Below are 17,830 nucleotides of genomic sequence, written 5' to 3'. Positions count from 1 at the left end.
TAGTTTCTCCCGTAAGGGTTTTGCACTTTCGTATTTTGGTTTTCCGAAGATGAGTCTGGCTGCTGTATTCTGGGCTGTTTGAAGTTTCCTCAGTATTTGATCTTTGCATCCTGCGTATATTGAGTTGCAATAGTCCAGGTGACTGAGTACGAGTGACTGCACTAGACTGCGGAAGACAGATCTTGGAAAGAATGATCTAATTCTCTTCAGTTTCCACATGGAGTAGAACATTTTTTTTTGTTGTGTTGTTCGCATGAGTTTCGAGTGTTAGGTGGCGGTCAATAGTGACTCCAAGGATTTTTAAAGTTTCTGAGATTGGCAAAGTTAGTTTAGGTGTGTTAATGGCGTAAATTTCTTCGTGTTGTATTGGGAGGTTAGTATGAGGCATTGAGTTTTTCTGCGTTCAGTTTTAGTCGAATGCATCTGCCCAGGTGTTCATGATGTGTAGACTTTGGCTGATTTCATTAGAGATTTCATTGATGTCTTTTTGAATGGAATATATACCGTTACATCATCGGCATATATATATATGGATTAAGGTTATGAATTGATAGAAGTTTTGCCAGGGGGGTCATCAGTAGATTGAAAATGGTTGGTGAGGAGGGGGGATCCTTGCGGTACTCCACTGTCAGGTTGTCCATGCAGCAGACGTATTTGAGTTTGATGTGACTTGATATGAGCGTGAGGTTAAGAACCCCTTGAACCAGTTTAGAACATTGCCTCCGATTCCAAAGTATTCGAGGATGTGTAATAGGATTTCGTGGTCTACCATATCAAAGGCACTTGACATGTCAAATTGTAAGATGAGTATATTGGTGCCGGTTGCAATAATTTGTTTAAATTTGGTCATTAGGGTAATTAACACTGTTTCTGTGCTATGATTTGACCGGAATCCTGATTGGGAATCATGTAGTATGGAGAACTTGTTGAGGTAGTTTGTAAGTTGTTTGGTAACCACCCCTTCGGTCAATGTCGTTTTCCTCTTCATTATATGTAAGGTAGATGGGTTCATGAGATTATTTGGGTCTTTTGCTGCCCATACAAATCACAAGTAGTATTTTTGTAGGTGGTGTTTCCAGTTAAATCTGCCATCCCTATGATGTTGAAGTAATGGGCAGTTGGATTAGTGACACCGCAGTGCATATTAACTTACCCATCGATACTTGACTTCTCTCTCTCTTCATTTTCCCTATAATGTTCAGTTAACTGAATTGACTCATTTTTGCATCTTGCTGAATGATCAATATGGCACGTCTTCCCTTTTATATTAAACGAGTTTCATTGATACCAGGGCTGTTTGTCCTACTTCTAATCGAGCCTGATGGATGAATGGTCTGGTAGCATGCATGACAAAGAAGTCACAGTGTAACTTTTCTAGTTCAAAAAAAATCAATTTAATTTGGGCTCATGTGTCTTAGGGAGATATCAGATGTTTGTAGTCGAGGCCCGGTCCTTGATATGAATGTCTGTGATCTTGTCTTCTTCTCTGGACCGTCCCTTCAAAATGAATTCAGTAATCATGTGGGCAGTTCGGAAGTCTGACAGAAGGACACACGTAAATTATTGCCTGAATCTTCTGCATCTTCTGATTTAAAGATGTCTCAAGTTTCATGAAAGGGGCAGTACTAACATCTACCTAGGTTGTGCATAATTGGAACATCCCAAACCCCTTCCTCCCCCAAGATATGCTTGAAAAGATTTCAAATAACTACTGGCTAGCCGGTGACATTGGTCCTCCTTCCTTCAAATTCTCAGTCGTCTTCACCCCTTTTCAGCCTTTTGTCTATGCATTGACTGTCTTTGCACTGTGCCGGATCACTGGCAGAGCGCAGGCCTTTAAATGACTAACACTTTACATCACAACTAAACTTTATTATGTTAAAAAGAGGAAACAGGAAGAAATTTAGGGTTTAGCTCACACTTTTCAGTTGTAGCTCAAGGTGAGCTACATTTAGGTACACTAGAGGTTGTCTTCTGTTGCTGGAGGGCTTACGAGTGGAGTTGAACGGGTAGATGTGAAGCGTCTGTTTATGCTTTCCAAAATACAAGGATTAGGGGGCTTGCAATGAAACTACAATGTAGTAAATTTAAAACGAATCGGAGAAACTTTTTCTTCGCTCAACGTGTAATTAAACTCTGGAATTCGTTGCCAGAGAATGTGGTAAAGGCGGTTAGCTTAGCGAAGTTTAAAAAAGGTTTGGACAGCTTCCTAAAGGAAAAGTCCATAGACCGTTATTAAATGGACTTGGGGAAAATCCACTATTTCTGGGATAAGCAGTATAAAATGTTTTGTATATTTTTGGGATCTTGCCAGGTATTTGTGACCTGGATTGGCCACTGTTGGAAACAGGATTCTGGGCTCGATGGACCTTTGGTCTTTCCCAGTATGGCAATACTTATGTACTTATGAAAAAGGCTCTCTTCCTGTACATAAATGCCCTTGAGATATTTAAACGTTTCTATCATGTCTCCTGTCTCCCTCCTCTCTTCCAGCGTATATATGTTGAGGTTCATAAGCCTGTCCCTATAATTTTTGCGTTCAAGACCGCTTACTAATTTTGTAGCCACCTCTGGATGGCTACAAAAGATGCCCTAAGCAGTTAAATTGCATGCACATCTCAGCAGTGCGCCCAAATGTGGATTGCTATATGTAGAATCTTTGGTAAGCTACTGAGAAATAGTTATGAGAATCCAGAAATATAGTTTGTCACTGGGACTCTCAGTTCTAGTGCTTTGGATCTTCCAACATATCTGGTCAGGTTGTCCACACTGAATACTGGTGAGATGGCAGATGAAAAGTATAAGACTCAAACTGAAAACTTCCTTTGCTTTGCCGTTGACAAATATATTGCAACCTGTTGTGGGCGGCAGCCCAGTACCAAATGTAATTCTGTACCAGGAAGGAGTGAATGGTTGGGATATCGGTCGTGTCGAAGGGTATTTTTGTAAAACAAGTTGAAGAAAATTCTTGGTAGAACGTTTTTGTAGCACATGGAATGTGCAGTATTCATTCTGTATTGTATTATTGAAAGTAATTTGTATTGCTTATGTGGTCTCGGCTATAAACAGATGATCGCTTTGCTGACAAACCACTTTGTATGTGCAGCCAAGCAGGAAAAGATGAATCAGACAGATATTGTTACAGACATCCTGAACTGCTGTACCCGACGTGTGGCTTTTTTTATTAAAACAGAAATGCTGAAAACATTTATCAAACTTGTTTGATTAGCCTTTCCCCTTTGTGTTAGTGATTTGCTTCTTATAAGTGGATTAGTTTTACATTTTAGCGTTGCTTGGTTTTCGTTGCAGTTTTTCTGACCTGCAATCAGTGGGAGTTACAAGAGACCAGTGATGCCGTTAAGGCCTTTATGATTATAGTGACATACAAGTTGGGTTAATGACAAGTGTAATTGCTAATCTCACCTGATTATTCCTTTGTATGGTATATTTAGTCATTAAACTGTTTATGGGTAAAAAGCTTTTATGTTCCTTTAAAGCTTAGTCAGTTAAATATTTTGTATATATATTTTCCCTTTTGAGTCTTGAGCCATGTTGAGTAATTCTACTTGTAAATGGAGTTCAGTGTGATGCAGTCTTGGCTGTTGGGATTTTTGTCACGTTAGCTGTGAAGAGAAGCATGATTGAAGTTGTGCCATGCAGTTGATTATTGGAAAACTGCTGAAACTGAGGAGTATTTTGCTCTTTTTTGGTGTTGTGCATTACAACAGGTAACCTTCATGAAGTGGCATTTGTAACCCTAAACGTGGGGCCTTGGTGTTTGGGTTCCACATGGGGATTTGCATGTGTGTCTATCCAAAGAGGACACCTTGATCTTGGGAAGAGTGGTTGGGCCGTTATGGTCTTAATCTGCTGCCGTTTACTCTGTTAATGAAAGAGCATCAGCTTGAGTCTTTGTTCTCAGTTCCCTTAGGACAGTGGTTCCCAAACCTGGTCCTGGAGGCACCCCAGCCAGTCATATTTTCAGGATACCCACAATGAATATTCATGGTTATCCTGAAAATATGTGTATAGAAGAAAGTGGGATGTTTGACCACGGCAATACAAGACCTGGAGAGATGGGTCTTAAAAATACTTGTTTATTGATGAAAAAAAGACTCGACACAACCGTTGTGTTTCGGCCGTTAGGCCTGCATCAGGAGTCTTGCTCGACGGTGTTCCGTATAGTGGGTCTCAAACGCCAGAAACCAGCTGATGCGTGCGTTAGGAGACACGTAATGTGTTTATCTATGAAGTGGGTCTTTTAAAAGACCTTTTCATCGAGCGAGACTCTTGATGCAGGCCTAACGGCCGAAACACAACGGTTGTGTCGAGTCCTTTTTTCATCAATAAACAAGTATTTTTAAGATCCATCTCTCCAGGTCTTGTTTTGCCGTGGTCAAACATCCCACTTTCTTCTATACCTGTGTTCTCCCGTTGGGCGTTCGAGTTCTCCGCTTGACTGCGGATTTGTTTGAACATATATCCTGAAAATATGACTGACTGGGGTGCCTCCAGGACCAGGTTTGGGAACCTTCTTTAGGACTCAATTCATCCAAAACTGGAACCTATTTCAACAGAAATTTCAGCAGTAAGTTGACTCAGATTTTAGTTATTTAGATGTTTTGGGCACAGTTGTGAAGAACATTTTGTGTCTCATATCTATTTCTATATAACTGCTGTCATAGACCCGCTATACAAAGTCTTCACTGTTTTCTATTTTCTTAAGCATTCCTTCCTTTTATTCACCTGCTGTAGCCAAACTAAAGGGTATTGGTTGGCTTCTTCCACTTTTTTTGGCCTCCCTCCCACCAGCAGCACTTCAAATCACCACTAGTATCTTCAGATCTCTCCCAAACCCAACCAGTCTGAGGGATGCAAGCCCAAGTAATAAGAGCATGTCTATTGTTTGATTTGGATAGGGAAGGGAAAGGAAAATGGAACTTGATATTCCGCCTTTCTGTGGTTTTTGCATTTGCATTCAAAGCTGTTTACATAGTATATACAGGTACTTATTTGTACCTGGGGCAATGGATGGTTAAGTGACTTGCCCAGAGTCACAAGGAGCTGCACTAACGTCAGACTCACAGAAACAGAAGCCTGCGCGGCCGCGTTGCTGATCTGCAAGGGCAGGCTTCTACATGGAATGTTGCTAGTGGAATAGCAACGTTAACATTCCATGTAGAGTCTCAAATAGTAGCAACAGAATCTCAATAGTAGCAACATTCCATCTAGAATCTCCAATAGTAGCAACATTCCTTGTAGAATCTATAGAAATCAAACAAAATAAAACATGGAAAAGTAAGATGATACCTTTTTTTATTGGACATAACTTAATACATTTCTTGATTAGCTTTCGAAGGTTGCCCTTCTTCGTCAGATCGGAAATAAGCAAATGTGCTAGCTGACAGTGTATATAAGTGAAAACATTCAAGCATTACTATGACAGTCTGACAGGGTGGGAGGATGGGGGTGGGTCGGAGGTATGCATGGGGACATCAAAGCATATCATTGATATTCTAACAGGATAGGTGTAGATAGGTGAGGGGTGGGGTGATCAACAGACAAATACAGCTTTATGGTTTATAATGGGCTAGGAACCCCAGATCCTTGTTAAGTCCTGAACATGCTTCTACAGGCTGCAAACCCCATCTCCCCCTGCCCCACAACCTTGCTAGCGCCCGTTTCATCTCTCCCAGAAACAGGCCTCTCTTACTAGTATAAATATAAAGGACTAAAATATAAAACGGCATATGCATCCAGCTTCTCTTATATAAGCACGCAAATATGGAATGCACTTCCAAACGTCATGAAAACAATGCACGACCTAACAAACTTCCGGAAATCGTTAAAAAACCAACCTGTTCACAAAGGCATACCAGGATGATCCAACCTAAACACCTGAACCCTGCAACACAATCGAAACTCTTACCAGAACTTGACAAAATCGAACTCTCTCTCCTTGATCACTTAAAATACTCTATCATCTGTGGACATCAACACTAGACCACTCTGTATTTCTGTTTCCGGAATTGGCGATCGCCATCACGGTACTACCCTGTTTCCCCGAAAATAAGACCTAGTAGAGGTTTTGCTGAATTGCTAAATATAAGGCCTCCCCCGAAAGTAAGACCTAGCAAAGTTTTTGTTTGGCCCCGATGGGACATGGACACAGAAACCTTAATTTTTTTCGCTGCAACCCAAAGATGAAATAACATTAAAGAAATGCAAGAAACAAGACTGAGGTGGAAAATCTATCGTCCAGCGGACTCCTACCATCCTCCTTCACGCTTTTGTGAAGATCAACTACTGGTAAGTGAGCCCAGAAAGAAAAGGAACATCCCCCTTGCAGAAATAATAAAAGAAAAGAAAATGAGTAACCGAGCCCTTTCGGCGCTGCTCCATTGCCCAAGGGCTAAGTCAGACTAGAAGGATGGAAAGTGTTGCGAATGTACAGGAGGAGCGCATAAAGCGTCACCAACGGGGAACGGAGCTACCGTAGAATTTTTTTTAACCTTTGTAATACGGTAGGGATGATCCTGCGCCCTAAGCCCTCTCACAACCTCCCAAGACCCCCAGCCAGAGCAGCCCGGCCCCACATTCCACTACCTTCCCTAGTGCATACCCCTCCATTCCCAGACCAGCCAGGGCAGCTCTGCTCCGCTCGAGTCCTGCGGTCACTGTGGGCAGATAGGCAAGCCACGGCCTACTCCTGCAGGATACCGCCCCCCACTTCAATACTGTTCCCGACCGCCACAGTTCCCCTACTACTCCTGAATAAGACATCCCATGAAAATAAGACCTAGTGCATTTTGGGGAGCAAAAATTAATATAAGACACTGTCTTATTTTCGGGGAAACACGGTATGGAAGCCACATTGAGCCTGCAAATAGGTGGGAAAATGTGGGATACAAATGCAGCAAATAAATAAATAAATATTCAAGTAACGGATCGGAGGCGCTGGGTATCTGAGGGAAGCAGATTTCCTTCAGGGTTTATAGACTGGCTTCCACTCAGAGTGCTGTAATACATTCTCACCACCATTGCAATATTCATGACGCTGATTAATGCAGTTGCTTTCCTGATGTAAACATCCAGCACTGAGCGGAGGAAGGTACAGTGACTCTTCACACTGTGAGGTCGGGAATTATCACTACTTGCGTTTAAACATGATCAAGAGTACTTATGTGGCATTACGTCATCAGAAGCAAATGGGAGAAAGGGAAATGGAAAGAAATGGAGAAATTTAACATTTCATGTTCTGGACTGTAGTACCGTCTGCCATGAGCCATTGGCTAGAGTTTTCTGTTTGCTAAAATGTTAGTGAGTGTTATTGTGGCCTAGTGGTTAGAGTGGTGGACTTTGGTCCTGAGGAACTGAGTTCGATTCCCACTTCAGGCACAGGCAGCTCCTTGTGACTCTGGGCAAGTCACTTAACCCTCCATTGCCCCATGTAAGCCGCATTGAGCCTGCCATGAGTGGGAAAGCGCAGGGTACAAATGTAACAAAAATAAAATAGATACTATTGGAGATTCTACATGGAATGTTGCTACTATTGGAGATTCTACATGGAATGTTGCTATTCCACTTGCAACATTCCATGTAGAAGCCTGCGCGGCCACATTGGTGATCTGCAAGGGCCGACTTCTACATGGAATGTTGCTAGTGGAATAGCAACATTCCATGTAGAATCTCAAATAGTAGCAACAGGGGAGGAGTGGCCTAGTGGTTAGGGTGGTGGACTTTGGTCCTGAGGAACTGAGTTCGATTCCCACTTCAGGCTCAGGCAGCTCCTTGTGACTCTGGGCAAGTCACTTAACCCTCCATTGCCCCAGGTACAAATAAGTACCTGTATATAATATGTAAGCCGCATTGAACCTGCTATGAGTGGGAAAGTGCGGGGTACAAATGTAAGAAAAATAAAATAAATAAATTGAATATGTTGTATTTTGGCTGGCTTTTAAGGGACTGTTTTTATGTATTTTGAATTATACACTGTCGTGGGTGATTTCTGATATAGAATGATATTAGAAAACAGCACTGTACAGGAGTTGGGAAAACTCTCACATATATGCAATTTAATAAATCATCTGTTTTATTATACTTTGCGTTATGAGTAGCAATTATGTCAAGGATGCTTGGCTTTTACTACCCTGACACTTCATTCTCCACTCCATTCGTCCTAGGAGATTATCCACTGACAACCAGCCTATATGCTCATGTATAGTAACATAGTAATATAATAAATGACAGCAGATAAAGACCTGCACGGTCCATCCAGTCTGCCCAACAAGATAAACTCATTTTACATGGTATGTGATACTTTATATGTATACCCGAGTTTGATTTGCCCTTGCCTTTCTCAGGGCACCGACCGTAGAAGTCTGCCCAGCTCTGTTCTTGTACTAAAAGTTCTGAAGCTAACGTCGAAACCACTTAAATTTTACACTGCAGCCCATCCCTATCTATTCAATCACGATCAGGGCACAGACCATAGAAGTCTGGCCAGCACTGTTCTTGTACTAAAAGTTCTGAAGATTCTGGAATCCTAAAGAGTTACAAGATTCCGGAATCCCAATTAGTAGCAACATTCCATGTGGAACCCCAAAGAGTAACATAGTAAATGACGGCAGATAAAGAAATGTACGGTCCACCCAGTCTGCCCAACAAGATAAACTCATTTTAGATGGTATGTGATACTTTATATGTATACCCAAGTTTGATTTGTCCTTGCTGTTCTCAGGGCACAGACCTTAGAAGTCTGCCCAGCACTCTTCTTGTACTAAAAGTTCTGAAGATTCTGGAATCTTAAAGAGTTACAAGATTCTGGAATCCTAAAGAGTTACAAGATTCCGTAATCGCAATTAGTAGCAACATTCCATGTAGAACCCCAAAGAGTAACATAGTAAATGATGGCAGATAAAGACCTGTATGGTCCATCCAGTTTGCCCAACAAGATAAACTCATTTTACATGGTACGTGATACCTTATATGTGTACCTGAGTTTGATTTGTCGTTTCTCAGGTCACAGACCGTAGAAGTCTACCCAGCACTATTCTTGTACAAAAAGTTCTGAAGCTAACATTGAAACCCCTTAAAATTTACACTGCAGCCCATCCCTATCTATCCAGTCATGATCAGGGCACAGACCATTGAAGTCTGGCCAGCACCGGGTTTGCTTCCCATTTACCGCTGTTGCCACCCAATCTCCGCTAAGATTCTGTAGATCCTAAGGTGAGAAATTTAGGGGCCCTTTTACTAAGGCGCATAGACGCCTTCGCGCGTCCAGCGCACATCAGTTTGGAACTACCGCCCGGCTACTGCGTGCCCCAGCTGGTAATTCCATTTTTTACGTGCGTCCTATATGCGCGTCAGAAGATATATTTTTTATTTTCTACTGCATGGCACTACCCAGGCATTAATTGGTAATGTATGTGCACTGATGATTACTGCCTGGTTAATGCATGAAACCTTACCACTTTCAGTAGTTGGCGGTAAGGTCTGAGGTCCAAAATGGACATTTGCCAATTTTTATTTTGCTACATTTCAATTTTCGGCCCAAAAAAAGGGCTTTTTTTGCAGGCGCACTGAAAAATGGACCTGCACATCCAACACACACGCTTACACCAGCGCAGGCCATTTTTCGGCGCACCTTTAGTAAAAGGACCCCTCAGACTCTTAAATGAAGCCATTTTAAAAAGGATTGTCTTATCCATGGGTCATTTTTCTTAGGCAGGCATCTCTACTACTACTACTACTACTTGACATTTCTAAAGCGCTACTAGGGTTACGCAGCGCTGTACAATTTAACATAGAAGGACAGTCCCTGCTCAAAGGAGCTTACAATCTAAAGGACAAATGTGCAGTCAGTCAAATAGGGGCAGTCTAGATTTCCTGAAAGGTATAAGGGTTAGGTGCCGAAAGCAACATTGAAGAGGTGGGCTTTGAGCAAGGATTTGAAGATGGGTAGGGAGGGGGCTTGGCGTAAGGGCTCAGGAAGTTGATTCCAAGCATAGGGTGAGGCGAGGCAGAATGAGCGGAGCCTGGAGTTGGCGGTGGTGGAGAAGGGTACTGAGAGGAAGGATTTGTCCTGTGAGCGGAGGTTACGGGCGGGAACGTAAGGGGAAATGAGGGTAGAGAGGTAATGAGGGGCTGCAGACTGAGTGCATTTGTAGGTAAGAAGGAGAAGCTTGAACTGTATGCGGTATCTGATTGGAAGCCATCCCCCTTTTCTGCCTGTGGTCCAGCATCCCATCCTCCCCCCCCCCCCCCAGCTGCGGTTGGGAAACTTCTCCCTCAGCATGCCCCCTTCCCTGTTCCCTCTCTTCCTTAATACCTCTTTCTCTCTGTGTTGAGTGGCTTCTGGCAACAGCAACAACGCACATCCACTGCCTGCAGCCTGACCTGGAACTTCCTCTGACATGTCCTGCCTTTTCGGAAACAGGAGGTTGCATCAGAGGGGGCCGGATGCATTAGGCTCTGGATCAGGCCACGCATCCTGCTGCTATCAGCAGCCTCTAAATAGAGACATTTTAAGGTAGAGTGGTGGGGGAGGGGGGGGCTTGAGAGATAGGGGGATACGTTAGGGGGCAGAGGGGAGGGAGAGAACCAGATGTGAGAGGAAGGGCTGGAGGGGGTCTCCCAAAACTTCCCTTGACTTATACATGAGATAGACTTATACGTGAATATATGGTTTTTACAGCACAGTAAACTGGAAGATAGTACTGGGGAGATCAATGGGAAAGATCCAGAGTTGTCGTTGATTTACATATGAGAATTGATGTGGAGAACAAGAGAGGAAGATGGCTGGGCAGACTTGCATGATAGAAACAGAGAAACATGACGAGGCCAAATGGCCCATCCAGTCTGCCCATCCTCTGTAACCCCTAATCTTCCTTTTCGTAAGCGATCCCATATGCTTATCCCATGCCCTTTTTATATTCAGGCACAGTTCTTGAATTCACAATCTCCACCGGGAGGCCATTCCACGCCTCCACCACCCTTTCTGTGAACTAATGCTTTCTTAGATTACGCCTAAGTCTATTCTCTCTTAACTTCATCGTATGCCCACTCATTCCAGAGCTCTCCTTCAGTTGAAAAAGGCTCTCTTCCTGTACATTAATGCCCTTGAGATATTTAAACGTCTCTATCATGTCTCCTCTCTCCCTCCTGTCTTCCAGCGTCTACATGTTGAGGTTCATAAGCCTGTCCCTATATTTTATGTGCTCAAGGCCGCTTACTAATTTTGTAGCTGCCCTCTGGACCGACTTCATCCTGTTTATATCTTTTCGTAGGTGCGGTCTCCAGAACTGCACACAGTACTGTAAACGGGGCCTCACCAGAGACTTCTACAATGACGCTATCACCTCCTTTTTCCTGTTGGCCATCCCTCTTTTTATGCACAGGTTAGGATGGCGGATGCCCCATTAGGCTCAATAACTGAGGTAGCGGCCTACAAAGCAACTTTCTATTCTAATAGGTAAGACATATTTAAAACAAATTGGAGAAAGTATATTTTTTAATCAGTTGGTGCAAAATAGAATGTGGAATTTATTGGCAGCTGTTTTGCATAGCTGGATTTTATGGATTTATGGAGCAGGTGTCCATAAATCACCATTCTTCATGTAAATTTGGGATATTCAGTACTTATCCTTTGGGATCCTGGTGGGTATTTGTGACTGTGGACTGGTTGCTGTAAGGAACAGAATAGAAGACTTGAACCTTTTCGTCTGACCCATTATGGCATTTATTCTTTGCATGTGTGCCTTCCGTCTTCGAAATGTCAGTAAACACCAGCAGGAAGTACTAAAGCCTTTGGGAGATATTAGCCCTTTAGTGTTGTTTTGAAGTGCTTACTTAGAAATAGGTCTTATCAAATTCTTGTTGCATTTTGCAAGATTCCTTTGAAAGCAGTTTGGTCACAAAGAAGTAAGCAGAGTTTGACATTTTTGATAAATTCGGTGTATTCAGCTTTGGAAATATTTCTAATGATCAGTTTTGGGGAGTTATTTTTGAATGCTTTTATGCATTCTTGCTGCACTGTAAACTAGTTGTGCCTGAGAAATGGTATGAGAAGGTATAAAGGAGAGAGACCTTCAGCTCATTTTTCTGTGCGTGAGATGCAACCTTGATGTCTGGATGTAACATAGTAACATAGTAAATGACGGCAGAAAAAAGACCTGCACGGTCCATCCAGTCTGCGCAACAAGATAAACTCATATGTGCTACTTTTTGTGTATACCTTACCTTGATTTGTACCTGTCCTTTTCAGGGCACAGACCGTATAAGTCTGCCCAGCACTATCTCCACCTCCCAACCACCAGTCCCGCCTCCCACCACCGGCTCTGGCACAGATCGTATAAGTCTGCCCAGCACTATCCCCGCCTCCCGCCACCGGCTCTGCCACCTAATCTCGGCTAAGCTCCTTAGGATCCATTCCTTCTGAACAGGATTCCTTTATGTTTATCCCACGCATGTTTGAATTCCGTTACCGTTTTCGTTTCCACCACCTCCCGCGGGAGGGCATTCCACTATTCCGTGAAGAAATACTTCCTGACATTTTTCTTGAGTCTGCCCCCCTTCAATCTCATTTCATGTCCTCTTGTTCTACCGCCTTCGCACCTCCGGAAAAGGTTCGTTTGCGGATTAATACCTTTCAAATATTTGAATGTCTGTATCATATCACCCCTGTTTCTCCTTTCATTCAGAGTATACATGTTCAGGTCATCAAGTCTCTCTTCATACGTCTTGTAACGCAAATCCCTTACCATTCTCGTAGCTTTTCTTTGCACTGCTTCAATTCGATGCTATTTTTTTTATTTGTGAACTAATATTTATTAATTTATTTGGATTTAGTTCACATCTTTGTCTGTAGTAGCTCAAGGCAAGTTACATTCAGGTACAGAAAGTATTTTCCTGTTACCAGAGGACTTAATCTGTTTGTACCTGAGGCAATGGAAGGTTAAGTGACTTGCCCAGGGTTACGAGGAGCAGCAGTGGGATTTGAACCAGACTTCCCTGGTGATCATCCCAGTGCACAAACCACTCACTTCATTTAAAAAAATAAAATAAACCCTTCACTTTTGAGGTTTACGAAAGCCTTGGTGAGAAATGCACTTTAAGTCGATTTTGATGTTGGTGGTCAGTGCGAAATGTTTTAACGAGCCCATGGAATTTAAAAAATTGATCTCTGCCTCCTTTTCTTATGAGAGAGATAAATGATGTGTTCTCTCGGGCATTTCCACTTAAAGGTTAAGTAACTTTTTCATCACGTGACATTTCCAATGGTAAGAAAAGGAAGATGTCCTTCTGCAAACAGAAGCATGTAGTAAAACCTGCTTTATTAGGTCCGTCACATTAAGCATTCTGGAGAACAAAATCAGCCCGCAAATTTCTCAATCTGCAGTTCCCCAACTGTAAAGGACTAAAATACAAGCCACCACCTTCTCTTACACGTGCACGCAGTTATGGAACGCATTACCTACAGCCCTGAAAACTATGGACGAAATAACTAACTTTCGCAAATCTCTGAAGACACATCTCTTCAACAAGGCCTACAAAGAGAACTCATAGCCTTACAAAACTACCTCACCAACCCATTCAGCTTTTAAAGTCCACCTTCTATACTATCCCGCCTAACATCTTCCTTCCTTCTTTCTTCCCTTACTTAATGTTTGTATGCTTCCAATTGTATCTGTTATACTGCACATTACCAATTGTGTTCGTGAACCTGGAATGACTATGTTATAACAAAACTCTGTAAGCCACATTGAGCCTGCAAATAGGTGGGAAAATGTGGGACACAAATGCAATAAATGCAATAAATAAAAAATAAAAATGTATAATCTTCTGAAAACTGGAAATCTATTTATCCATCGAAAGATGCTGTGTGTAGGGGGGGTGTAAATGTGTATGTGTGTGCGCGTGTGAGCACGTGTGCCTTTGAAGCTGTAGTACTACTTTCGTTTGGTTTTCACATGGCTTTGTGGGTCAAGTCTTAGGGGTCCCATTCAAAAAATACTTTTTCCTGGGAATTTTCCCTTCCGAGCAAAGTGTGTGTGTGTGTTTTAAAAATCATCTGGAACATTTAACAGGGCAGTAAACATTTCTATAATCATTATTTGTTTCCTGGTAGATTCATTTTAACAAGCGTATTCGCTCTCAGTTTAGTTAAATCATACCTTGCACACTGGTAGATCTCAACTTTCAAAAAAACATTTTTTTTGTGTGTGTTTAAGATGCTTGAGACATGTTCGTAACGGTTTCAAATGTTCTCAGTTTAATTTACTAGTTCAGTCTTTAGTCTTAAGCCGGATGGATTATTGTACTCTGTTATACGCTGGTTGCAATGTATCATAGTAAACATAGTAAATGACGGCAGATAAAGACCTGAATGGTCCATCCAGTCTGCCCAACAAGATAATCTCATTTTACATGGTATGTGATACTTTATATGTATACCCGAGTTTGATTTGTCCTTGCCTTTCTCAGTACAAGAACAGCGCTGGGTAGACTTCCACGGTCTGTGCCCTAAGTTCTGAAGCTAAGTCGAAGCCCCTTAAAATTTACACTCCAGCCCACCCTGTCTATTCAGTCACGATCAGGGCACAGACCGTAGAAGTCTGCCTTGCACTCTTCTTGTACTAAAAGTGCTGAAGATTCTGGAATCCTAAAGAGTTACAAGATTCCGGAATCCCAATTAGTAGCAACATTCCATGTAGAACCCCAAAGAGTAACATATAGTAACATAGTAAATGATGGCAGATAAAGACGTGAACGGTCCATCCAGTCTGCCCAACAAAATAAACTCATTTTACACGGTATGTGATACTTTATATGTATACCCGAGTTTGATTTGTCCTTGCCTTTCTCAGGGCACAGACCGTGGAAGTCTACCCAGCGCTGTTCTTGTACTAAGTTCTGAAGCTAAGTTGAAGCCCCTTAAAATTTACACTCCAGCCCATCCCTATCTGTTCACTATCTATCACTGTTGAGGAAACAGCAGACATTATAAAATATGGCAGCCAGGCTGGTATATTTGGCAGGGAAATATGATAGAGGTACTCCTCTGTTGATAAAAGCTCACTGGCTGCCCATTCAGACCAGAATAATGTTTAAGAGATGTATAACAGCATTTAAAATTCTGTATGGCTCTGCCCCACAGTAAGCGATTTTGATAGAATTTCAAACTACCATTAAGATACTCACTATGCTAAGAGACAACGTGATTTTACACTTTCCATCATCTAAAGGTACTAAGCAGTGGCGTAGATACGTGGGGCCTGGGCCCCCATAGATTTGGCCATGGACCCCCTGCCGACGACCCGCCTGACCCCTCCCTCCCGCCGTTGCCTGCCTTTGCTGGCGGGGGACCCCAACTCCCGCCAGCTGAGGTCCTCCTCTTCTCGCAAAAGGCTTCCTTCTGTTTCTGACTCCTGTATGTACAAGAGGGTTGGGGGGGGGAGGGCAAAGTCAGCAATGGGGGGGGGGGGAGGCTAAAATGTGCCCCCTCACCTCGGGCTCGGGATCCCCCTCCTGCCGAAGTCTGGCTACGCCCCTTGTACTAAGGGGTCCTTTTATTAAGGTGCGCTGAAAAATGGCATGTGGTAGTGTAGGCGTGGGTTTTGGGTACGCGCCGATCCATTTTTCAGCGTGCCTGTTAAAAAGGCCTGTTAAAAAAATGTTTCTGAAAATGGTGCTACAAAATGGATCAGCACGCGCCCAAAACCCGCGCCTACACTACCACAAGCCATTTTTCAGCACGCCTTTGTAAAAGGACCCCTTACTTTTTCTGAATTGAATTTGAAGGCCAGATTCAGGGTTGATGAAAGCTTCCTCTTGATGTATATGTGTGTGTTTTGTTGGTGGTTGTTGTATACGTGTTAGAATGTACATACATACTACATATGTACATAAGTATATACATAATTATTGCCATACTGGGAAAGACCAAAGGTCCATCGAGCCCAGCATCCTATTTCCAACAGTGGCCAATCCAGGTCACAAATACCCGGCAAAATCCCAAAAATGTACAAAGCATTTTATACTGCTTATCCCAGAAATAGTGGATTTTCCCCAAGTCCATTTAATAACGGTCTATGGACTTTTCCTTTAGGAAGCCGGCCAAATCTTTTTAAAACTTCGCTAAGCTAACCACCTTTACCACATTCTCTGGCAACGAATTCCAGAGTTTAATTATACGTTGAGTGAAGAAAACATTTCTTAGATTCGTTTTAAACTTTCTACATTGTAGCTTCATCGCATGCCCCCTAGTCCTAGTATTTTTGGAAAGCGTGAACAGACGCCTCACATCTACCCGTTCAACTCCACTCATTATTTCTTGTTTCTCTCTGCTAGTTACTTTGGAGTTCTTTTCCTTTCTTAATATTGATGTTTTTTTTTTTTAATTGTACATCGCTGAGATCTTATTGGCTAAGCGTAATATCAAATCATGAATAAACTAGACACTTCTTTTAGTATGTTGATTAGAAAAACCAGGCGAAAACATGTTTTATTTTCATTTGTATCTTGGAAGCAAAGAGGTCAAGTGATTTAAGTAAAGTTGCGTAGACTCTAGCACAGAGCCTCCCAATCTGTGGGGGGGTCATAAAACCTGACGTTGGGTTCACGACTTCAGTGGGCTGACTATAGCTGCATCAGGGGGGACCACATATTTTATTTTACCGCAATCACGGGGACACAGCCACAAAAAGATTGGGAAGTACTTAGCAGAATAAAGTCTTAGGACGTTTTCTTACTCATAGTTCATCGTTCTAAACTGCTGACCCATGTCTCTTTCATATGACATGGAATCAACTTGGAGTGGAATGGGTAGATGTGAATTATTATTTCCCAAAATACTAGGACTAGGGGGCATGCAATGAAGCTACAAAGTAGTACATTTAAAATGAATCGGAGAAAATATTTCTTCACTCAGCATGTAATTAAACTCTGGAATTCTTTGCCAGAGAATGTAATAAAAGCAGTTAGCATAGCGGGGTTTAAAAAAGGTTTGGCTAGCTTCCTAAAAGAGAAGGTCCATGAGCCATTATTAAAATGGAAATGAGGAAAATCCACTGCATATTTTTAGGATAAGCAGCATAAAATGTATTGAACTGTTTTGGGATCCTACCAGGTACTTGTGACCTGAATTGGCCACTGTTGGAAAAAGGATGCTGGGCTTGATGGACCTTCAGTCTGTCCCATTATGGCAATACTTATGTACTTATAATGACCCTCCTCTGGAATTTCCTTTCTTAAATAGCATCAACTGGGAAATTAAGGAGGCCGATCTACTTACTGGTATTGATAGGGAAAGATGAGGAATGAAGGTGGTGAACATTGCTCTGTTCATAAACCAACCAGTGAGGTTTCTCATTTCACATTGTATCTTCATTATGGGACTTTGTGGCCTTAAAACTCAGTTGGTGAGCAAAACCTAACCAAATTAAGCACCGGAAAGCTATAAAAAGAAGTCATAGTTTAAACAATGTGATAAAGTCACCTCCAGGATAGTGGGGTTAAGGCAGTTTCAGTCTGAAATACAAGTCCCAGAAGGCATTGCAGGCAAGGAGCCAGAGGGGGAGATGAAGAACCCGGACTGGACTCCTAGCTGCAATCAGGGAAGACATGGGTGTAAGCTGGCAGGTTGTGTAGAGTGGCTGCCACTAGGCGGAAAGAGAGTTGGGAAACCCTGTGTGCAGGAGCTCATAATTGGTCTCATTAGTCTAATGCTGAACTCAGCTAGTTTGGGGTGTGAGGAAGCTAATGGAAGGAGAATGATTGGTGGTGGTAGCTGAAGCCGGGGATTGATTAGGCAGGTGGGAAGGAATCC

At 42.5% G+C, this 17,830-nt stretch overlaps 1 protein-coding gene and 1 long non-coding RNA gene across 3 annotated transcripts in view; one reads left to right on the top strand and one right to left on the bottom strand.

The window, feature by feature from the left end:
- PRKCA (protein kinase C alpha) overlaps positions 1-17,830 on the top strand; it is a 611,673-nt gene that overhangs the window by 134,912 nt on the left and 458,931 nt on the right. The window lies entirely within an intron of this gene.
- On the bottom strand, positions 965-12,480 carry LOC115473475. The gene is made up of 3 exons (XR_003942665.1): positions 12,469-12,480; positions 3,619-3,623; positions 965-1,032 (listed from the first exon to the last, which is right to left on the bottom strand). It is a non-coding gene; the product is annotated as an uncharacterized LOC115473475 (long non-coding RNA).

This window comes from Microcaecilia unicolor, chromosome 6 (genome assembly GCF_901765095.1).
Source record: "Microcaecilia unicolor chromosome 6, aMicUni1.1, whole genome shotgun sequence".
Classification (NCBI taxonomy): domain Eukaryota; kingdom Metazoa; phylum Chordata; class Amphibia; order Gymnophiona; family Siphonopidae; genus Microcaecilia; species Microcaecilia unicolor.
Note: the sequence above shows the minus strand (reverse complement) of the source record. Positions and strands in the feature narration are given on the sequence as shown.